The sequence below is a fragment of the Protopterus annectens genome, chromosome 2.part1, assembly GCF_019279795.1.
Source record: "Protopterus annectens isolate FY-2018-M chromosome 2.part1, PAN1.0, whole genome shotgun sequence".
Classification (NCBI taxonomy): Eukaryota; Metazoa; Chordata; order Ceratodontiformes; family Protopteridae; genus Protopterus; species Protopterus annectens.
The window spans coordinates 1,364,697,577-1,364,714,629 of NC_056729.1; the positions used below are offsets into that span (position 1 = coordinate 1,364,697,577).

The following is a 17,053-nucleotide window of genomic DNA, read 5'->3' on the forward strand; positions in this document are numbered from 1 at the left end:
CTGATTTATCTTCATAAAAACCTACTGGAAGTAACTGGATGATTCCAGTACTGCTCAGAAAGGTCTGTTCTGGAGAATTACCAATTCAGACATACTTAGATAATGCATGCATAAGGGCAATTACCTCTTCCATTTCCCCATCAGACACAAACTACAGTGACAGCATAATGAAAGAAAATAAGACCAGCACATAATCATTAATTTATTCAAACATATACACGTACATATGCACACAAAGGTGACAAACTGACCAAGAAATAGCAAGTCAGCCCCCCTTCAATAATCCCATACCCATGAACAAGAAATTGATGGCTAAAGCACCCAGGAGCTCCACAGGGATCTGTGGAAGCTCAGTGAAATGAGGCAATAAACAAAAACGATTTACAAAGTCCCAGACTATGAATATTACTTTCTGGTACATAAAACAAACATACAGAGAACGCTACAAACAGGAGATTACAACTACACAAGAGACATCAAGACAGTCCTAACTTGTTGGATGAAGCACCTTCTTCCCTCACTTATCTGAAGATATGCACAAATATGGAGTGTTAACATTTTATCCTAAAAGAAGACGCTGAATAAAGGATGTGATAAAACACACATGCACACACACACACGCACACACACTATTTTGAAGATGTTTTAATTTAACTATACTCCTGCACTCTACAAAAGTTTATTTGCACACTCCTAGCATTTCATCACTGGCTCATCGACATCCTTGCAGAGTCATCAATGCTACTAAAATTCCCCTAATCTCACCATATTTATGTTACTCAATAAATGTTAATGCAAAATTTTATACAGCGTACATGCAAAACACACAACACCTCTCAAACACAAATCTACACTTACTTTAAATATACCAAAATAAAATAAAGTAAAGCATGCATTGCATTTTTTAATCAGTTCATTGTTAAAAAAAAAAAAAAGCAACACATGCACACACAAATGCACAAAACACTGCCAACCCAAATCACTTTCAAGAAAAAAGCTTAGTTCTTATTAGAAAAAGTTAGAATAAAAAGTGAAACAAAATAAAAGCAGAACACAAAGCTTAAATAATGATCTCAAATAGCTAACTAAAAAACGGTATTACTGACAAACTGTAGCTAACAGATGAACCCACTAGCAAATACTTTAGGGGCAACAGCTAATGAATAGGCATTTCAAACATAATATATCTTATAAAATATTGTATAACTGATGAACAGCAACTATTCTTTATCTCATCAATGTACTGATGTACTCAGAAAGTTAACATTTAATATTATTGTAAATAATATGCCTTACACTCGTCTTATTGTACAATTTACGTCAGTTATAAACACTGCATGCTTAATGATATTGTAAATAATATGCCTTACACTTGTCTTATTGTACAATTTACGTCAGTTATAAACACTGCATGCTTAATGATATTGTAAATACTGTGCACTTTTTGTATTATGTCTGTTTGACACACACTGTCATCTTTGCTCCTACGAGTCCAGGTCATGACTCAAAAAGGTCGATGGACCAGTTCACCCACCCTGTTACCAAACAGTAAATAAACATACCCGATTCAACTTATCTAAACTATGTAAAAGTTAAAAAGTAAAACTAACTAGTCCTACATTACACCTTTACACTATTATACATTTCAGATTTTTTGTTACTGAGGATCACTTGTTTGTGACAGATAAAAAGTTGCTGCTTTGGAACACTACCTGTGTTTCATGATTTTTAAAAATTATTGTAACTGAGCTCACCAATGAAGTTCTTAGTTTTTCTGTTTATATATATATATATATATATATATATATATATATATATATATATATATATTTGTATTCCAAATCAGATGATTAATTGCTGTATGATAGACACGTTAACAACTGAAGTTTATAATGATAGAAAATTGTAGACGAATTACTTTCTTTGACACTGAATCCTTACATAGAAACTATATTGGATATGTATAGTCTTTCACTAACATGTTAAGGTAATGGTCCATCCTGCTGATTATCAACTTCATTTACAGTAAATATGGTAGAAATTGGCAACTACATAAATAGCTAAGTTTTCTGTTATTTGTTTGTTGTAAATGTGAAGCTTTTCTCTACGGGCCTCCACTGAAAAAGGATTCTTGTCCAGTCGGAACTTCCCAGTAAATAAATGTAAAACAAAAAATTAAATAAATAAATTACTAAAAGGATACAAGGCCTAAACAACATGTCCTACATGTACTGACTCAAAGCCATGCACTACACTCAGTATCCTACAGACTGCTAAACAGTGACCTTTGTCTGGCATACAAGGCATCCTTCAAAGCAGTGCTGATAGATTTACTACACATCAGCAAGTTAAATGGCATCAGAAGTGCTCAATCTAGGGATCTAAAACTTTTCTAAAACATCATCAGGTTGGGAGGGACAGGTACATCTCTTAGAGGATACTGCTACCCTGGAACAGACTTCCCATCCACATAAAACAAAGTTCATCCCCGGCCATATTCAAGTGTAATTTGCATCTATGGATGGGAAGCAGATAATTTACCCCAAGGCTGCCCTCTGTACTACTAATGGACAAAAACACCTCCTAAATGCTTTATCTCATGCATGGGTCCCTCAAACTATCTATGGTATTATCCTAGTTATTCTTATTAGGGGTACTATATATAATCATTGACCATGAGATGGGTAAGGCTAATCTCTAACCAAATGAGATAGGTTAATTCAAGCACAAAAAGGGAAACTGGCTACACTTAAAATAACCCGCAGCTAGCCTAGTACTTTACCAATGAACTTATGAACAAACATTATAAATGTTTCTATTATATCAACTTGCTGAGGGCTGATGTACCCCTGCCTTGTGAAATGGTACAGGAGAAAGCAATTATGTCTTACCATAACATTCCACCTGTGTTGTTGATCTTCGTTCATTCATTACTGAATGGTTATCGATTCCGTCCTCGGAACTGAGCCAGCTTCATAGAAAGCTCGCATCAGCCAAAAACTCTCAAGCCAAGATCCTACCCAGAATGCTCTGCTCTGTTACCTCAGATCGAGTCTGCAAGTTGATAGACAAAAGTAGAGGCTACCTCTGGTCATAATAGTCCTACAATAAAGGAGTATATGAGACCAAACAGGAAACTCCGGAGGGGGACGGAGGGTGGGGAGTAATGAATGAACGAAGATCAACAACACAGATGGAACATTATGGTAAGACATAACTTCCTTATCTGATGTTGTTAATCTTCATTCATTCCTTACTGATGGGACAAAGTCCCCAGCTACCTGTATCCCTGGGTGGCCCTCATGGAAGGACATTCCTGAGAACCATGGGGCCAAAAGAAGCTCTACCTCTGGACGCCAAATCCAACTTGTAATGCAGGATAAAAGTATGAGGTTTGGTCCAAGTCGCAGCTGAGCAAATATCCTTGAGGGAAGCCTTAGCATGGAAAGCTGCTGAAGTTGCTATAGACCTTGTAGAATGGACTTTCACTCTGTGAGGCAAGGTGAGATTGTTCTTGTTGTAGATAAAGGTAATGCAATTTTGCAACCATGATGCCAATGTAACTTTTGAGACAGGATAACCTAACCTTGGTCCAGAAAAGGCCAGAAATAGTTGGTCTGAATTACGGGTAGATTTTGTTCTGTCCAGATAAAATCGTACTTGCCTGTGAACATCCAGGGAGTGCAGGCAATAGTCTCCCTTGTTAGAATGATTAGGAAGAAAATACTGGGAGATCAACAGACTGGTTGATAGACCGCTCTGACACCACTTTGAGTAAAAAGGAAGAATTAGTTCTCAGTGATACTCTATCTTTATGGAAAATAAGGTAGGGACGTTTAATGCATAAGGCTGGCAGTTCTGATAAATGTCTGGCCAATGTGATTGCAACCAGAAACAAAGTTTTCCAAGAGAGGTACTTTAAATGAAATGACGATGCAGGTTCAAAGGGGGAAGCTGTTAAAGCTTGTAGAACCAAGGCTAAATCCCAAAGTTGTACTGGTTCTCTAAAGGGAGGTTTTAGATGAAAAACACCCTTCAAGAAAGTCTTACAGAGTCTATGTGACATGAGTGAAGAATCCTGAAAACCAATGTGGAAATTAGAAATGGCAGCTAAATGAACACGAATAGTACAGGCTGATATCCCAGATTGGAAAAGATGTGATAAGTAATCCAAAACCACCAAAACTGGGGCTGACAAGGGGTCTAATTGTTTATTCGCTGCGCGTAATGAAAACCTTTTCCATTTGCTGAGACAGATTAGTCTGGTGGATGATTTATGAGATGCGATAAGAATACTGCGCACCGGGGACGAGAGGTTATCCTGCCTGGCAATCATAGGAAGTGGAGAAACCAAGCTGTCAGCTTCAGGGTTGTTTGATTGGGATGAGTCAGACCCTGTGGATGGGAAATCAACGTTGGGGATGGATTGAGGATCCATGGTCGATCTAGCAGGTGAGGCCAGAGGAAGGGGAAAGTACAGTTGTGTACACTTACCATAGATGTAGATGTTTGAGTGTATTCACTGTTGCAGTCATTACATTTGGGTTATCCTGCTGGCAGGCTGCCCTCAGTCGGCCTGAATTCCAAAGTCTTGGGTCCTGTGTCGATTGCTGTCACCTCTTCCCTGACGTCATGTCGTCAGGAGTATAAAAGATGCAGCCAACCCCATTTTATTTAGTTTTTCTTGCTCCAGATGTCAGGTGCCCCCAAAAGGGTAGACTAAAATTATGTAAATAAAAATACATGCACCAAAATAAGCTTTACCTTCATCTATAAGCAAATACACCACCTAGGTTGTATAGATTAGAGAAGTAAAGATAAGTTCCAGAAAAAATAAGGGGGATGGCGGGTTGGTAACCTGGACTGCAACAGTGAATACACTCGAACATCTACATTTATGGTAAGTGTACACAACTGTACTATGTTCTTCGTGTTCACTGTTGCAGTCATTACATTTGGGTTGAGTTCCAAAGCTATGGCTGGGGGGCTGGAGCTAAACAGCATTAGGAGCGGCTATGAGGCCCTGCAGAACTGCAGTGGCAAAGCCTACCCTAGATTTAGAGTAAAGAGGCAGATTGTAATGTTTTGTAAAGGTATGCACTGAACTCCAAGTAGCAGCCTCCAAAATGTCTTTGGTTGGTACTCCCCTGAGAAAGGCTGCAGAAGTGGCTGCAGCTCTGGTTGAATGTGGCCTAGTGCCCTTAGGCATTGGTTTGCCATGCTGTGAGTAGCAGAAATGAATACAGTGACCTATCCACTTTGAAATAGTCTGCTTGGAGATAGCTTTTCCTTGTGATGCTGTGGCATATGCCACTAGTAATTGCTCTGTCATTCTGAAAACCTTAGTTTTGTCCAAGTAGAATCTAAGTTGTCTGTGTACGTCCAAAGAATGCACAATTTTCTCCTCCTTGTTCTGTGGATTTGGATAAAAAGTTGGCAAATGAATTGTTTGGTTAAGGGCTACACTGGATATCACCTTAGGCATAAATGTAGGGTTTGTTCTCAGAGACCCTGTCTGGATAGAAAATGATAAAGGGTTCCACAGCCATGAGAGCCTGTAGCTCTGAAACTCATCTTGCAGAAGTTATTGCTAGGAGCAGAGCTGTTTTCCAAGATAAGAACCTTATGTCCGCAGTAGCAGCTGGCTCAAAAGGAGGTAAGGTGAGTTTTCCAAGACATAATTGAGGTCCCATGCATGTATTGGCGTTCTCCTTGGAGACCTTAAGTTATTGGCTCCTCTGAGGTACTGCCTTAATAAAGGATGAGAAAAGAGTGGTGGCTCTGTATTGTAATGAGCCGAAATGGTAGAGGGATGGATTTTAATTGATGAAAAAGATAAGCCTTTGTCCAGCATCTCAGTTAAATATTGAAAAATTGGAGGAATATTTGGGACAGCTGTATCAGTTCCAAGCGCAAAATCTCTTCCATTTCCCAGCATAGGATTTTCTAGTACTAGGCCTTCTGACTTCTAAAATGACATCCAACACAGCTTTACTGAGAGGTGTAGTTTGTATGGCTACATTATCCGCCATGCTGCCAGGTTTAGGGTCCTGAGTTGGCTGTGCAGAATCTGACTGTTTTGCTGGGACAGTAGATGAGGTATTTGAGGTAGGGTCCAGGCTGGGCATTGGGACAAGTTCCTTAAGATCGGATACCAGTACTGGCGTGGCCAGTCTGGGGCAATCAGGATCATTTTTGGTTTCTCCTGCCTGACCTTTAAGAGTACCTTGGGGAGGAGAGGTAGTGGAGGAAAGGCATATACTGATAGGTTTGTCCAGTTGAAAGATAAGGTGTCCACTTTCCAAGCTTGTCTGTGATAAGTCTTTATGCAGAATCTTTTTAGTTGAGTGTTTTGAGGGAAGGCAAATAGATCTATGTCCGGGCATCCTCATTTCATTATCATGCTGAAGACTTGTAGATCCAGGTGCCACTCGTGGGGATCCATGAGGTTTCTGCTTAGTTCGTCTGCCAGAGTATTTTCCTTTCCTGGCAGGAATTGTGCCTGCAGATGAACTTGGTAAGTCAATGCTGTGTCCCATAAAGCCATGACTTGACAGGGGATAAGAATGAGTGCCCCCCTGCTTGTTTATGTACCACATGACTGTGGTGTTGTCTGTCTTTATCAGTAGTTGTCCCAGATGAAATAGGTCCTTGAAGGTTGTCAGGGCATTCTGAACAGCTAGCATCTTTTTTTGATTAATATGTAGATGCTTTTGGTTTGTGGACCAGGTGCCCTGAATGCCTCTTCCTGCCATGTGTGCCTCTCAGGCATAATCTGATGCATCCGTCGTTAGCCTCTGCCTGGCTGGGGGTAATGTGAATGGCTGTCCCTTGTTTTGGTGACAAGCCTTTGCCCACCATCGAAATTCCTCTTGCAGGCAGGGAATTAGAGTAATCATTGTTTCCAGACTGTGGCAATGCTGTGTCCAGACACTTTTTAGGTACCACTGAATTTTCCTCATATGCAGTCTTGCATATGGAATTAATAAGATGCAGGATGCCATGAAGCCCAAAGCATGCAGAATTTTTCTTGCAGATAACTGGGCCTTTGTTGCCATTTCCTTAAATAGGTAGTCAGTTGCCTTTGTTTGTCTGGAGTGAGATAAGCCCTCTGGGCAGTTGTACTTAAAAACCTCAGCTTTGGCCGGCTAAGGACTTGCTGTATTCAACTGGACGTATAAGAGAATTTAAGTACCTTTATCTGCTCTTTTTTTTTTCAAAAAAATACAGTATTTAAATTGATTTTAACTGTGTGGAAGGAATATTAACTGAACTGGAAGTTAGTCAGTGTTTGCTGAACTTTGTTATTTGCTATTATACCATGACCCCCCCAAAACGTGCACGCTGATTGGCCAGCGTGCACATTGTAAATCGAGTTATACTAACGGAAAAAGGTCCGGTCGCCCGGACTTTTTTCCATTAGTATAACTCTACATTTAAAACACTGTCTCGCTATGTTAAATGGGTTTAGCATAGCGAGACAGCTTTAAAATAAGCAACGGAGATCTCCGTTGCTTATTTTAAAGCTGTCTCGCTATGCTAAACCCATTTAACATAGCGAGACAGGTTTTAAAAAAAAAAAGCATCGGAGAAAGCAAGATCTCCGTTGCTTTTTTTACTGTTTCGCTATGTTAAATGGGTTTAACATAGCGAGACAGTTTTAAAATAAGCAACGGACATCTCCGTTGCTTATTTTAAAACTGTCTCGCTATGTTAAACCCATTTAACATAGCGAAAACAGTAAAAAAAAGCAACGGAGATCTTGCTTTCTCCTTTGCTTTTGCCCACAGCTCTGATGTACTGCGCAGGCGCGCAGTACATCAGAACTGCCGCGGATGCCAGACATCTGCGGAAGGGCAGTAAACAGGCATTATACTATGCCATTATTTAAGAAAAGTAATAGTTTCTTTTCTTAAATAATGTCATGGTATAATAGCAATAACCCACTACTGGGTGTGGGTAATGCTGTATTTACCCACGGTTGGCTTTGTTTGGTCCCTCGGGCGACGCCAACCGTGGGTAAATCCAGCATTACTCACACCCAGGCGTGGGTTATTGCTATAGTAATTACAGGTGTGGGGGTAGTCACATTCTTTGATTTCCTGTCCTTGCCTATTTAAGTGGTAGAGTGTGAAATATTTTCTGCTTAAAAACCTCAGCTTTGGCCGGCTAAGGACTTGGTGTATTCAACTGGACGTACAAGAGAATTTAAGTACCTTTATCTGCTCTTTTTTTTTCAAAAAAATACAGTATTTAAATTGATTTTAACTGTGTGGAAGGAATATTAAGTGAACTGGAAGTTAGTCAGTGTTTGCTGAACTTTGTTATTTGCTAGTAATTACAGGTGTGGGGGTAGTCACATTCTTAGATTTCCTGTCCTTGCCTATTTAAGTGGTACAGTGTGAAATATTTTCTGCTTAAAAACCTCAGCTTTGGCCGGCTAAGGACTTGCTGTATTCAACTGGACGTATAAGAGAATTTAAGTACCTTTATCTGCTCTTTTTTCAAAAAAATACAGTATTTAAATTGATTTTAACTGTGTGGAAGGAATATTAACTGAACTGGAAGTTAGTCAGTGTTTGCTGAACTTTGTTATTTGCTAGTAATTACAGGTGTGGGGGTAGTCACATTATTTGATTTCCTGTCCTTGCCTATTTAAGTGGTACAGTGTGAAATATTTTCTGCTTAAAAACCTCAGCTTTGGCCGGCTAAGGACTTGCTGTATTCAACTGGACGTATAAGAGAATTTAAGTACCTTTATCTGCTTTTTTCAAATAAATACAGTATTTAAATTGATTTTAACTGTGTGGAAGGAATATTAACTGAACTGGAAGTTAGTCAGTGTTTGCTGAACTTTATTTGCTAGTAATTACAGGTGTGGGGGTAGTCACATTCTTTGATTTCCTGTCCTTGCCTATTTAAGTGGCACAGTGTGAAATATTTTCTGCTTAAAAACCTCAGCTTTGGCCGGCTAAGGACTTGCTGTATTCAACTGGACGTATAAGAGAATTTAAGTACCTTTATCTGCTCTTTTTTTCAAAAAAATACAGTATTTAAATTGATTTTAACTGTGTGGAAGGAATATTAACTGAACTGGAAGTTTTGACTCTGCTCTTCAGTTAGTCCCATCTACCCTCCCTGTTTTTGTTTTGGTGTTAATCTTAGTGGCCTTGCAACTGCCCGCCCCTCTTGTGAATTTGTGTTTGGATACTCCTTCTGGGCCCATCTCATTTGCTCACTCAACTGAGTGCAGTGAGATCATATTCTGATTTCAGGCACTCCTACTGTGCACAAAGAGAGCATCTGGGAAACAGAAAAAAAAAATTAATCTTGTTTCCTGCCTTTCCTGTTAAGTGGTACAGACTATTTGTAGACTTCTGAGCCCCCAAGCCCTTCTGTGTTGGAGGGAAGCCTTCTAGCTTAGTTTTTTTTTTCTCTTTCTTTCTTATAACTAGCCAGTTTTCTAGTTTCAGCACTCAAATCTGTTTCTTTCATCTCAGCACTTATTCAGAAAAAAAAAAAAAAATTTCATCTGCTTTTACTGTACTTGTGTTTCTACCTACTTTTTTTGCTTTTGCATCATTTTAAAATTACTCAATTGTATTTATTACTGCTTGGTGTAACTCATTCTAAGCCTTTTGGTTTAAACACTTGTGCTTCGGACCAGTTGTTTTGCACTGAGAGGGTTTGTGGTCTACACTGTAGTGGCAGAACAGGTAGCTTACATCCTTTTAGGTTGGGAACTGCTGATTGAGGGCTCAGTGTCTGTTATTCTAAAAGTGGATTAATTCTGGTTTAGGCACGTGGGCTTTCAGGCCAGTTATTTTACATTAAGAGGGTTTGTGGTCTGCACTCTTGTGGGAGGAGAGGCTGGACTACGCCCTTCTGAGCTGGGAATTTCTGGTTAAAGGCTTATAGTGCATGCATATCTGAACTGCTTCTTACTGAAGTTGGTGCACCTTGTTTGCTGTGGCATAGACTGAATTCGGGCCTGCTGGATCTAGCTTTGTTTGTGTAACTTGAGCACTAATCCTCCAAGCATTCTCTAAAGTATTCAATTGTATTTATTACTGCTTGGTAGTAACTTGATTAAAGTGTAGCTATCATTCTAAGTCTTTTGGATTAAGCACTTGGGCTTCAGACCAGTTGTTATACATTAGGAAGGTTTGTGGCATGCACTGTGGTGGCAGGACAGGTAGCTTTCATCCTTCTAAGTTGGGAACTGCTGACTGAGAGCCCAGTGTCTGTTATTCTTAAAGTGTATTAGTTCTGGTTTAAGCACTTGGGCTTCAGGCCAGTTATTTTACATTAAGAAGGTTTGTGGTCTGCACTCTTGTGGGAGAAGAGACTGGAATCTGCCCTTCTGAGCTGGGAATTTCTGGTTAAAGGTTTATAGTGCCTGAATATTTGAACTGTATCTTACTGAAATTGGTACACCTTGTTTGCTGTAGCATAGACTAGATCCAGGCCTGCTGAATCTAGCTTTGTTTATATGCTTGTTGTTTGTTTGCTTGTTATTTCCCTGGAACGCTAATTCCACCTAATACGCGGCTTCTCAGCGCTTCTGTGGATAACTAGTGATATCTGCATTGCTTACTGTACTTATTTCCTTGTTTCACTTGAAAGAAAGTTACTGTTTGTCGTTTTTGCATTTAAGTTACCTGTAACACATTGCACTTAAGTTACCTGGCACTTGCTCACTAAAGCAATTATATAAGTCTGCACTAAAAATTAAAAGCACTACAACCTCACTCCCCACTGGCCCTGGTTTTCAATTATTAAGGAATTCCCAATATTATTCTAGCATGTCCAAAGGTGAGTTGTCAATCTCCTCTCCGGTCCAGCTGGTGAATCTGGGAATCTTGAGGCAATGTTACAACTGCCTCATGTACACAGACAACCCTCTCCTCCCTCCAACAAATTCCAACACATGTGAGAGATGCAACCATATAGCCAAACTGGAGTCTAAGCTCTCTCAACTCAGTACTGGCATAACCAGTCAGGAGGAGAAGGAAACCCCACTCACTACAATTCCAGTCTCACATAGACCTACCACGACTGCAAACCAAACACATAATCACACAAAAACATACTCGGAGGCTCCAAATAAAGATCTGCCGAAGCAGCACAGACCTCCCAAGCAGCCGCTACCCCAAAACAAAACACGTGCAACACATATCTCACAAAGCCAGTGTGGCGAACAGTCACAGCCCTTAAGACTAAACAACACACCTGATACACTTGTAATAGGTGACTATCGTCAGGCACACTAACGTCCCGCTCACCAGGCTGAACAAGGAGAGGGTCACGGTGAGCAGCCTGTCGGGCACTAGGATCCGCCATATAACACAAGCACTCAGGTCACTCCAAGGCAAGTACAAATATGACTCAGTCATTGTCCATGCTGGTGTGAATGACCTGAGATGTACCTCCCTGGACTACATGAAAAGAGACATAAAGGAGCTCTCTGAGCATGTAGCCCAGGCCGGTATGACCCTGACCTTGAGTAGCATCTTACCCTCACCAAGAATGATGCCACAATATGAAGACAAGATGATCAATTTCAACAATTGGCTTAAGTACTGGTGTCATTCAAAGGGGATCCAATGCCTGTCAGCTTGGGATGATATGCTCGACAAGCCACGATGCTTCGCTAGGGACGGCTTGCACCTGTCACCCCTGGGCTTTCAGATATTGGCAATGGCTCTTGCTACCCCCATAGTGCCTTTTTTAGGCAAGGCTCAAAAGACAAACCCACCTCCATAGGTATCACAAGGGATAAGAAACTAAGAGTAATGCTACTCAACGCCAGAAGTCTAAACGTCAAGATGCACGCACTCGAAACTCTCCTTAGCATGGAGAACATCGATATCTGTGCAGTAACAGAAACCTGGTTCAGGGCTCCCGAGAGCACCCCAGCACTACCAGGTTATACCTCATACCATGCTTTTTGCCCCAAAACTTGGACCGAACCACAAAAGGAGGGGAGTATCGATATTCATCAAAGATACCCACACCTCCAGGTTGGTGGCAAAGCACGAAGCATCAGAGACTATCCATGTGCAACTAACAGTGGGTAAAACTGCCTTTCAGTTTATAGCCTGCTACAGACCACCCTCCCAAACCCAGGAACCCCACTCGGCCTTCCTGAGAACACTGGAAAATATGAAGGTCTCTCCAAACACCATTATATTGGGCGACTTCAACTACCCAAACATAGACTGGGAGCATTACTGTAGCTCCAACACCCTAGCCCAAAGGTTCCTAGAATTTATAAACTCAAATGCTATGGAACAACTTGTTACCACTCCCACAAGAGGGGAAAACATACTGGACCTGATCATCACCAACATGGGGACTCAATGCTCCAGACCAGAAGTGTATCCCTCACTGGTAAGATCAGACCATAAACTAATCTCACTGGATATTCACATCCCGATCCCACCCCATGCCCAGAAAACCACAGTAAAAAACTTCTCTAAAGCAAATTTCACACTCCTCAAAACTGAGGTGGAATCCTTCAAAGCCCCCGGGCCTGTGGAAAATACGGCCCAGACCGCAGAATCCTTTATAAACGCATTCTATGAACACCTTCAGGAATGCATGGATCATGCGATCCCAAATAAAACCAAGACCCAATCCTCCAAAGGCAGACGTCCTGTCTGGTGGACCCCAGCCATAAACAAACTATACAATAGAAGGAGGAAGCTACTAAATGATAGAGCAAAATCCCAAAAAGGGAAGGCATCACTGATCAGTATTAGCAAAAACTACGGGCACACATAAAATTGTCTAAGGCCAGCTTTGAGAGAAAAATTGCACAGGACACTAAGGATAATCACAAGGCTTTCTTTAGTTATGTTAGGAACCTGGGTGGTAATTCCCAGATATGCTCAGAATTAGTCCAATATGACAAAAAATACACCGAACTCACAGACATTGCCAACATCCTAGCTGACAGGTTCAGCACAAACTCCCCCCCCTCCCCACCAAAAGGGCAAATATCTATCCCAGCAGAGTGCTGCCCCCCTGACATCTCAGATGCTCAGGTAAGAGCCGCCCTATCCAAAGCAAAAAACACAGCATCAATGGGACCAGACGGTGTCCCGGGCTGCATCCTACATGAACTCCAAGAAGAGCTAAACCCAAACATAAAACTACTGTTCAATCTCAGCCTTACTACAGGATATGTGCCCAAAGAGTGGCGTACAGCAACAGTGGTCCCTCTCCATAAAGGTGGTGCCTCAACGGATCCTGAAAACTATCGCCCGATAAGCCTGACTAGCTTGGTCTGCAAAGCTATGGAAAGGATCATCATGGACCTCATAAATAAAGATATTGGGGACCTACAAACACTGGATCCTACCCAGTTTGGCTTTGTTAAGGGCAGATCCTGCCTCTTAAACCTGGTTGATTTCTTTGAAACAGTCACCAAAGGCCATTGGCGAGGGGAAGGTGGTCCACACAGCCTACCTGGACCTCGCAAAAGCCTTCGATACAATACCCCACTCGGGCATTATAGATAAGCTCACCAGCTTAAATATAAACCCCTATGTCACTAGATGGATTGCAAATTGGCTCAAGGACAGAACCAACATGATTAGAATTGCTGGAGCCATGTCAGACTCCAAACCAGTTACAAGTGGTGTCCCACAAGGCTCAGTCCTGGGACCTCTCTTGTTCGGTATATATTTCCCGGAGGTACAGGCCAACACGGAAGGACTGTGGCTGACCAAGTTCGCAGATGACTGCAAATTGGGCGCCATAATCGACTCTCCAGCCGACACAAGCATCCTCCAAAAGGGCCTCATAGAAACAGACAACTGGTGCCAGAGCCATGGCCTCAAGCTAAATGCCAAAAAGTGTATAGTCATCCCCTTTGGCAAAAACAAAGTGCCCACAAATTACCACATAGGTGGTAATCCATTAAGTACAGAAGAAGTAATTAGGGACCTGGGGACCCAAGTTGATAACAATCTCTCATTTGACAACCACGTGGCCAAAGTGGTTAGAAAAACATTTTATATAGCCCACCTAATCATGAAGGGATTCACATCTAGATCAGGGGACGCCATCGTGCCTCTTTACTCCTCCCTCATCAGGCCCATGATTGAGTACACTGCCCTTTTGGGATGTACCTTACCAGACACCTGCAGCAACTGGAAAGACCCCAAAAGTACCTCACCAAGAGGATCAAAGGGCTCAAACAGATGCCATATGCTGCCTGGTTAAAGAAACTCCAGCTCTACTCAGTGGCATACCGCCTGTTCAGAGGCGATCTGTGCCTGACGTATAAAGCCATGTCCAACCCGGAATTAATGGACATGCTGCACCTCAGAAAATCCAAATCCCATCGAGCTATGCGCTCGAGAGACTTGAACCTCAGCACTGAAATAAATAGGACATGCTGGAGGGACACATTCATAACCCAGAGGCTCCCTTCACTCTGGAATAAAATCCCAGTCCAGGTTAGGCAGAGTCCCTTATTGACTCTCCTCAAGAGGAATCTTGATGAGTGGATGGGAGATCGTAGGTTTACCCCGGGTATCACTTCTGTGTCACTATTAGACAGAAGCACAGTATACTAACCTCGAAAAAGGGCATAGCAAAATAAATTTAAAATGGGTGGCGAAAGCCAAACACATTCTGGCTAGGCTTATAAATGCCCTAGGGCAGATAGCCTAGTATGAACCTATGAACCTATTTAAGCTTGCACCCAGGAATATTATCTCTTGAGAGTGTACTAGTTTTGATTTCTTTTTGTTGACTGTGTATCCTAGTCATGTTAAAAGTCTTACCACAAAAGTCAGATGCTGTAGTAGAATGTCCTTGTTCTCTGCTTGTATGAGGCAGTCGCCCAAGTAAGGATATATTTGTATTCCTCTTTGTCTGCAGTAAGCAATTACTGGTGCCAGGCACTTTGTGAAGACCCTGGGCGCAGTAGATAAGCCAAAGGGCAGTGCAGAGAATTGGTAATGCTTTGAGCCAGCCTTGAATCTGAGGTATCTTCTGCATGATTGTCTGATTGGGACATGCAGGTATGCCTCGTTTAGGTCTAAAGTCACTAGCCAAGCCTTGCTGCCCAGCATGGGCAGAAGCTGCTGTAAGGTCAACATCTTGAATTTTGGTATAGCCAGGAAAGGGTTTAGAATAGATAGGTCTAGTATTGCTCTCCATGCTTTGTCCTTTCTGGGTACCAAGAACAGTCTTGAGTAAAATCCTTGTCCCTGCTCTTGCTGTGGCACTTGTTGAATAGCCCTCATGTCCATGAGAGCTGCGACTTGTTTTTGAGCCTCTGTCCATTGATTTTTTGGCAGGTCTGGCCAACCATTTGCCCTTGGCAGGGTATGGAAATGAAACTTGTAGCCTTGTGACACTATGTCTGGAACCCATTTGTCCTGGGTTATAATGTGCCAATTTTAAGAAAAAATTGCTAGTTTTCCCTAGGGTTGCCAACTTTTCATGTCAAAAATTCTGGACATGTACATGAAAGCAAAATACGGTACCCTCCCACACATGCGCCTCCCCCCACACACACACACAGACGCAGCCATTCTGGTGTCCCATTACTTGGCTATCTCTCCATTTCTTCCCAGTTGCCATAAATACTGTTCAAACCACTGTGTGCATACTGTTTTCGGCTTTACTTCTTTAATTATTACATATACTTGGATTTAATGTAAAACCTTTATTTCGAATTTTACAGCACAAACACTAATAGCCATTTGCTAAACAAGCAATACAGTCTCTCATAAACAGACATAGCTTTAATACTTCTTTGCCTTTAAAACTTACATTCACTGAAGCAGCATTGAAACCTACATTCAAAGAAAATGCATCTGGTCAGTGGTGGATTAAGTTTACCTTTGTTTTTTTTTCAAATCATAGGCCCCTTGCACACATTTTTAAGGCCAAGCAAAAGTTCTTTGATTCACCTTCCTGATTGTATTAAATTTTAATACATAATAACAGCTAGCAGACATGAATTAGCAGCCATCACAACTTTAAGACTGGTACGCTCATGTAGAATCTCTAATGAAACAAAACTGGCATATTACTGATATACTTAAATGGCATATATTGCCAGGCTGTGGCAACACAATCCTCTAAAAAGTTGGATATGTTAACCGTATGAAAATGGCCCTATGTTAGTTCCCTTAAACCAATTCACACTACAAATCCAGAGTTCTAACAGGGTACTTGAGTACAAAATACCACAAAGATACTGTCCCAGATGGCTATGCATGCCCCTTTAGACAGGGTACATCATCAGATGAGATGTGACAGTGAAGTCTTCACATAAATAAGACAGCCATATTGCTCTTTGACAGACACTGCTGCTCAACCAGCCTCATCAGTAACCGGGCAGAAGTAATGCTATAGGCACTCTTTTCATATACCAACTACCTCTCAAAAATGGTAGATACTTTTCTGTACACTTCTGATTTCTCATTGATAAGTGAATGAAAAACATATGGCTAACGTTCAACTTGCAGCTTTTAGATACACACACACATTGCCCTCAACAAGCCTTATTATTTTTGACAGCGATGATGTCATGACAGTAACAGCACCACTTGTTAGACTGTGTGTTAAATTTATAGTTGTAAACATTTTGCCAGTAAGCATTGAAACAAAACACATGAACCAATAATGACAAAATTGCCCAACTCAGAACATTTCAACCATAAATGGCCACTCATACTTATGTCATTAAAATCCACCAATATCAGTCAATATGCACAATCTCTGCAGAGTGCAGAAGTAAAACATCATCTAAATTCCACATTAAAGAGATTTGAAACTAATGATAAGTTGCTGCTAGCAAACAATTTTATATTTCAGTTTTTCATCTACAAATCAATGCATGCTGCCCTTGAAGAATTGATTGCCTACATTACGTTAAAAAATGGTAAGCAGCCAGTAATGTTGCAATAAGAAATGGATGGCAAACAGAAAACAGGTTCATAGTTACTACTAGGCATCAGGAGGACATACTCTCAAGACTGCAGCACCCTGTCCCATTAAAATACAACACAGTATGAGCTGAGAG

General features: G+C 41.2%; 1 protein-coding gene across 1 annotated transcript in view; it reads right to left on the minus strand.

The window, feature by feature from the left end:
* Nucleotides 1-17,053, minus strand: part of MAN2B2 (mannosidase alpha class 2B member 2) — a 943,157-nt gene that overhangs the window by 353,650 nt on the left and 572,454 nt on the right. The gene's annotated exons all lie outside the window — the stretch shown is intronic.